This window comes from Suncus etruscus, chromosome 1 (assembly GCF_024139225.1).
Source record: "Suncus etruscus isolate mSunEtr1 chromosome 1, mSunEtr1.pri.cur, whole genome shotgun sequence".
Taxonomy (NCBI): domain Eukaryota; kingdom Metazoa; phylum Chordata; class Mammalia; order Eulipotyphla; family Soricidae; genus Suncus; species Suncus etruscus.
In genome coordinates this window covers 18,798,363-18,805,720 of record NC_064848.1, presented here as the reverse complement: position 1 = coordinate 18,805,720, position 7,358 = coordinate 18,798,363, and the positions used below count along the sequence as shown (strand labels likewise).

The 7,358-nt window shown below is 35.1% G+C and overlaps 1 non-coding gene across 1 annotated transcript; it reads right to left on the bottom strand.

Annotated features, from left to right (window-relative positions):
* Window positions 1-5,874: 5,874 nt before the first annotated feature.
* LOC126032442 (small nucleolar RNA SNORA51) lies at window positions 5,875-6,009 on the bottom strand. The gene has a single exon (XR_007503868.1). It is a non-coding gene; the product is annotated as a small nucleolar RNA SNORA51 (small nucleolar RNA).
* Window positions 6,010-7,358: the final 1,349 nt, after the last annotated feature.

Here is a 7,358-nt window from a genome sequence, read left to right as displayed (position 1 = left end):
TTGTAGTTGGGTTTCAGTCATAAACAGAATACTTCCCTTCACCAGTGCAACATTCCCCCACCAATAATGGGGCCTCCCCTATCCCTGCCTGTATTCGCAACAGGCATTCTACTTCTCTCATTCTTTAACATTGTCATGCTAGTTGTTAGTGTAGTTATTCCCCTAACAGTGTTCACCACTCTTTGTGGTGAGCTTCAAATTGTGAGCCGGTCCTTCCAGCCCTTAACTCTATTGTCTCTGGGCCTTATTACAGTAATGTCTTTAATTTTTCTTAAAACCCATAGATTAGTGAGACTATTCTGTGTCTATCTCTCTCCCTCTGATTTATTTCACTCAACATAATAGATTCCATGTACATGCATGCCTCCATTAATAGGAAAATTTCAAGATTTCATCTCTCCTGATAGCTGCATAATATTCCATTGTGTACCACAGTTTCCTTAGCCATTCATCTGTTGAGGGGCATCTTGGTTGTTTCCAAAATTAAAATTTTTATGGACAACATAAATTTATTTCAAAATGATACTTTATATGATCCAGGGAAATAAACTTTGACTAAATATCTTCTAAACTCAAAGTATTTATGATCCTTGTGAATCACTGGTAAGAAACAAGAAAAATGAAAATATATTAAGAAAATGACAGGGTATAGACAATTAAATATATAAAGTGGTTACTAAAATTAGAAAAAAATGATTGTCTAACTTAAACTTGCTCATATAAAACAAATTACATCTTAATAGATGAGATATAAACATGCATAAAATAATATGCATTCAACTGAATAAAGAACAGGCAATGGACTAGTTGTTTTGAAGCAGACTGTATAAGAATTCACTTTGCAAATAAGTATAAATAAGGACAAACATAGAACTAAGATAGAATTTGTCTTGCCAATTTATTTGGATTTGATTTTGATATGTGGAGGATCCAATGGAAGATTTTTGGAAAGAGAATGTAATGACTATAAAGCAGAGGTATATAATAATTTTAATCAAGTGTAAATTATAGAGACAACGAGGGAAGAGTAAAGTGAAGGACTCAGTCCGAGTGCCTAGAGGGGAGAATAAGTCAGTATTCAAGATGAATGAATGAAAATGTAAGGGAGGGGACAAAGCCAAGAGACAAAATGAAGGCAAATTTAATATTAATAAATGAATTCTTTGGTTTGGAGAGGGGCCTAGCAAAGTGGAATCGTAGATTATGATTTGAGATGAAATCTCAGTCAGATCAAAAGAAATACACATTCATAAATTTTACAACATACCTTTAGTAATGAAAGTTTATTGCAGGCATGTATGGGAATATTGGATAGCAAATAATAACTACACTTAGCCATGATGTCTCTCTGATCTGTGTGCTTCTGGGAGTGTAAGCTAAATGAACAAATAAAGTGATGGTACAGCATCTTTGGAAATATAATTTTCTTTGTTATCGGCAGGTTTTATGGGACACCAAGGTGGTCTCATTTTTTGTTCGTTAGTTTTGATTTGTTTTTGGCAGCACCCTGTGATGCTTAGAATTTACTCCTTGCTATGTGCTCAGAAATCGCTTCTGGGATGCAGGCCTTTCCTGGGTTAGTTGTGTGCAAGGCAAATGCCCTACTGCTGTGCTATTGCTCCAGCCCCAGGTGGTCTCATTTTTAATTTTTTAATTTTTTAATGAGCTCTGAAATTGATTTTGAATCTAGAAATCCACATGCTTTCTATTTATAAAATCTCTGAAGATGATCAGTTTCAGGCTTAACTATACCTATAAAATTGTTTTAGCACTTGAAATAAGAATCTTAGGGACAAATTACTTGTCAATTAAACACTCTTTCATTCTGTCCAGTACAGACAATTAGGAGAATAAGTAAAAAAAAAATAGTGACTGGGTATATACTTTATTGAATGTTTATTGCTTGATTTTAATTGAGGAAGAATCTATAAAGAAAGTCTGTTTGTAGCAAATAATTATATTTTGTGGATAATTAAAAAATTAAAAATTAAGAAAGCAATTTAATTTTTGATCACAAAACTTGCCTTAACTTTAAAATGTTATATATTTTATTAGTCATTCAAGTATATTCTGATATAAAAGAGATATGTTGGTAAAGGTCTAGAGGTAAATATATAATAAACCTTTATCACAAAGTAAGAAATGGTTCCATCTGAATGTGACTTAACTTTCTTCATTCAAATTTTCATTTAAAATTTTAAACTGGAATCTTTGGAGACTTGATTAATTCAGAAAAATACGTGAAGATTTATTAAGGCGATGCATTTGATATTTGTGATGTGTAGTCTCAGAGAAGTGTTTTCTGTTACTAGAGAGATTTTATTTTTTAGCTGCTCTCATGAGTAGGACATTACTAATTTTTGTATTCTCTATGAGAAATTCAAATTTCAACTCTCTGCTGGATTTTGACTAAAACATTTACAGTTATCAATATCTTTCAGGCACATTAAAATTACTTCTATCATTTATTTATTCAACTAGCTACATTATTATCTTTTGTCTACTCCAAAAATACTTTCATATTTACACTTTAGTGGGTATGAGTCAAATCACCACTACTGTGTCTATACTTCTGCTTCTGTTTCTTCAGCAACTGTTTTAAACTCAAATTACATCAGCAGTAAGACCAACTAGTATCTTTAATTTCCTTGTTAAGTAAGGGCTCATTTTCTTTTCTACTTTTCATGTTTAATAATATTTTAAAGGTTTACTAAAATAGATTTTACCTGATTACTTTCTGTTCCTTCATTATTTTTTACTTTATTTAAAGAATATGCATCATATAATTGACATAGCTGACTGTAATACATTTGAGTCTGATAAGTGAGAGAAAAGTTATTAAAAAAAAAAGACACAGGGGCTAGAGAGATAGCACAGCAGTAGAGCATTTGCCTTGCAGGTGGCTGATCCAGGACAAAAGGTGGTTCAAATCCCAGCATTTCATATGGTCCCCTGAGCAGGAGTGATTTCTGAGCTCAGAGACAGTAGTAACTCCTGAGCATCACCGGATGTGATAAAAAACAAACAAACAAACAAAAAATGTGAATAATAAAATTAAAAAAAGAAAAAGAGAAGAAAGAAAACAAGAGCACACAAAAAGAACAGTGATAAGCAAATTTATGAAAATGATTGTATCTCCAGTGAAGTCATTAAGACATTAGCAAAAGGTTTAGTAAGTTCTGGTTGCTAGTTTAACATTATTGTTTTATTTGTCTTTGAACATTAAGTGACCTCTGTACACATTGGCATCTAAGTTTGTGTTTTTCTATTGGGATGACAGAATCAAACAATGAAGTTGTCCAAGAATTCAAAACTCTATTACTGATACTATCTATGGCTTTACTGGGACATGGTATCATTTGTCGGTCCTCTCGAAAGTAGGAGAATAGATGGGGAGTGGAGAGGGTACCTGCACTCACTACAAAAAAGCCCAGCTGAAATCAATCCAAATAGCAGCGTGCCCGCAGATTGGTCAAACTAGTGTCTCTGCAGAGAACCATAGAGGAGTGGTGAAGCAGGGCCATAGGCAAAGCGTTAATTATGGGTGATGATGGATGCAGTAGGTTTGCCTTTGGCAGGATGGGGGCCTTGGCCTGCCCTCTTCTTCAAGATTGACAGTTTTCAGTTGTATGGATGATGTACCCATAAATTTTCATGGCTTGATTTACATTTCCTCTGAGGAAAGAGTGAGTCTAAAGAGCTGACTGGGTGAGAACATGGTCTCTTTTTATCATATTTTAATAAGTTATTTACTTTGTAATTTTTCCTAAAAGTATAATTTTCAAAGTTATATTTAAATTATTATTTCCATATAATATTCATCCGGATGTGACCAAATTCAAACACAGGCCATTTACTTATAGAAATCTAAAAATTATCATTGCCACATTTAACTTTTTCATTGACCTCTTCTCTTCATCGACTCTTCTCTTCATTCCACAGAGTCAACCTTCTCTTCAGTAGAAGAAGATCACTATCCAATTGATTACTGTTTCATTCATGTTGATTTCAGAATATTTTTTCTGTCCTCTTTCCTATATCACACCCAAACTCTATCCACTGTAAGTGAATCTCCTACCTGTCTAGAATAATTACCTTCAGTCACTTATCCATTTAGCAAACCATCTTTGTAGTGGCCACCCCTTAAAAACAAAAATATGCTTATCTCATCCCCAGATGAGATAGAAAACCATCCCTAGATGTTTTTGAGCTAGAAGTCTTAAGTCATTAGTTTAAAACATGTTTAAAACATGTTTTTGGTGTGTTACAGCATTTGTGACCCTATTATACCCTGAGTATTATGTAAATAGAAACATTATATATGAGCATAAATAATTATTGGTGTTAATGCATGTTAATTTTTTGTTAAATTCATAAAATCTTATATCAGTTATAATTAAAAAACATTAAACCAAATGCAATTCAAACAAAAACACTTATGGTCAAAGTATTAACTTGAGTTGTGTTGGTATATGCAAATTGATAATCACAAAATAGGATCTCAGAATTTCTGGAGCGATTAGTTCTTTCATAATAATAGAAATTAATACATCTGTAAAACTATAGTTTCATTATAAGAATAACAAGATTTTAGGCAATAAAAACACAAGCTAGTTATACTTATGCATTTGTTGCTTCTTGGAACAGCCAACTCCATCTTGTATTTCTGGCTTAAAATATAATTTTTTTAGATATATTTAACTTTCTAACTCAGGGCTACTTCTAACTCAATGCACAAGGGTCATTCTTGATGATGTTCTTGGGACATTGTGATGTACCTGCAAATAAATTCAGTTAGGCTCTTGCAAAGCAAGTACCATACCCATGGTACTCTCTCTCTCTGGTCTCTACATAAACATCTATGGACACTAGAGTATTTTTCTTTTCTTTAACATTAATGGAAAATTTATTTTACAACTGTAGTTTTATGCAGGCATATTTATTACTGACCAGACTCGTTTTGGGCAATGCCCAGTGGTACTCAGGGGTTACTCCTTGCTCTTTGCTCAGAAGTCATGCCTGGTAGGTTGGGGGGGGGGGCATATGGGATGCCAGGCTCAAACCTGGGTTGGCTGTGTGCAAGGCAAATGTCCTAATGCAGTGCTAACACTCTAGCCCCATACATATATTTAAGTAAAGTTTGTCATTTTTTGTTTTGCTTTGGGGCTATACTGCTATCAGCAGTCAGGGATTACTTCTGGTTCTGTGCTCAGAAATTTCACCTGGCAGTCTTGAACCCAGGTCGACTGTGACAAGGAAAAGCCCTACCAGCTATGAGATTGCTCTGGCCCCTTTAAGTTAAGTCAATCAAGAACATCTCAGGCTAATTTGAACCAGACTGATAGCACAGTGGTTAGGGCATGTGCTTTGCATTTGGCTGACCTGGTTCATACATATGGTCCCAGAGCCTGCCAAGAGTAATTTCTAGGGGCCGGGCGGTGGCGCTAAAGGTAAGGTGCCTGCCTTGCCTGCGCTAGCCTTGGACTGACCGCGGTTCGATCCCCCGGTGTCCCATATGGTCCCCCAAGCCAGGAGCAACTTCTGAGCACATAGCCAGGAGTAACCCCTGAACGTTACTGGGTGTGGCCCAAAAACAAAAAACAAAAAACAAAAACAAAAAAAAAGAGTAATTTCTGATCAGAAAGGCAGGAATAGCTTCTGAGTTCCCCCAAGGGTGGCCCTAAAACAAACAACAACAATAACAACAAATTCATGCTAATTTAGATGTTTCAACATTAAAATTTAACAGTAAGGGAAAAGGGGGACTATTTTCTTTTCTGTCATCATTCTAGTCCACAAAATATTATTTCTTCAAGACGGAATCATCCCAAATGTTGATGCAATTTTGAAATATGCGTTTATATTTATTTCTCTTTATTTTGCCCTTTCATCACAGTACAGACCAGGCAAAGGACCTTGGTTGAGGTGTATCTGGGTTGCATTTACTATACCTCCTCTTTCTCTACAGTCAGTGTAAAGAATACAGCCTGTGGTAAGCATTGGGAGGCCTTATCTTTTCTTTTCTTTTTCTTTTTTTATTTTTATATATATAAAAAAACCGTCACCAGTGCAACATTCCCATCACCAATATCCCAAGTGTCCTTCCTCCCCACCCCACACTGGCCTGTACTCTAGACAGGCTATTTATTTATTTATATTTATTCCTGTGTTTACTAACAGTGGATTATTTGATTAAAGTAGCACAATAAAACTACCACATGTTAACACTTCTGAATATAAGCAACATTGGAAACTTGACTGCACGTCATTTTGGCTTAAAATGATGAGAGGATACCTGAGAAAGATTCTCTAATGCTTTCTTGAGTGAGTAAATTTTGGGAAGAATGGAATAACCTATAATAAATATAATTACTTTTTATTTTGTTGTGTTTTGGGTTTACAACTTGTCATTTTCAGAGCTTACTCTTGGCTCTGAGCTCAAGCATCACCCATTATCAAACCCTGGCCCATCACCGCTATACTGTTACTGTGTCTGAATACAATTCCTCAATCTTACTTGAAGCATCATAATTGTATTTTTAAGTTACCAATTGTTTGTGGGCTGAAAGAAAAAAAATTATATACCAGAGATAAGATACACATTTAAAACACTACTCTTTTTTGGGAATAAGGGGGAATAACCAATAGAGCTCAATGCTTATTCTTTTTTTTTTTTTTTTTTTTGGTTTTTGGGCCACACCCGGCGATGCTCAGGGGTTACTACTGGCAGGCACAGGGGACCATATGGGACACCGGGATTCGAACCAACCACCTTTAATCCTGGATTGGCTGCTTGCAAGGCAAACACCGCTGTACTATCTCTCCAGGCCCCAATGCTTATTCTTGACTCAGCATTCAGGGATCAGTCTAAGTGCTCTTCAGGGGACCATGGGGTGCCCAGGATTGAACCAGGTCAGCTGCATGCAATGTAAACATGCTACCTTTTGTAGTATCTCTCCAGCTACTAAAACCTATTTAAAATAGTAAACTCTACATGCAAAAATTAAATCGTCATTAATTCCCCAGAGTATCAATTGGAGTGGCTTCACCAGTGAAGTACAACAAAAAATAAATTGACAAAACAAAAACAAAACAAAACAAAACCCCTCAGATTTATCTTCCCTGTTGTTTTTTTTATGATGGAGTTGATTGCTAACAAAATAATTGGAGAGTAGAATATGCCATACATTTTTCTTCACAAAACACTAAATGCTAAAGGGCTTCTTGATTTGAATCTTAAATAACTAAATTTTAGAAGCCTCAACTTGCTTTTTCCCTACACAGATTATGCATTTGGAACTCATTGCTCTTCAATTTAGGATTCTAAATTAACTTGTATCATAACCATTATTGAAGAA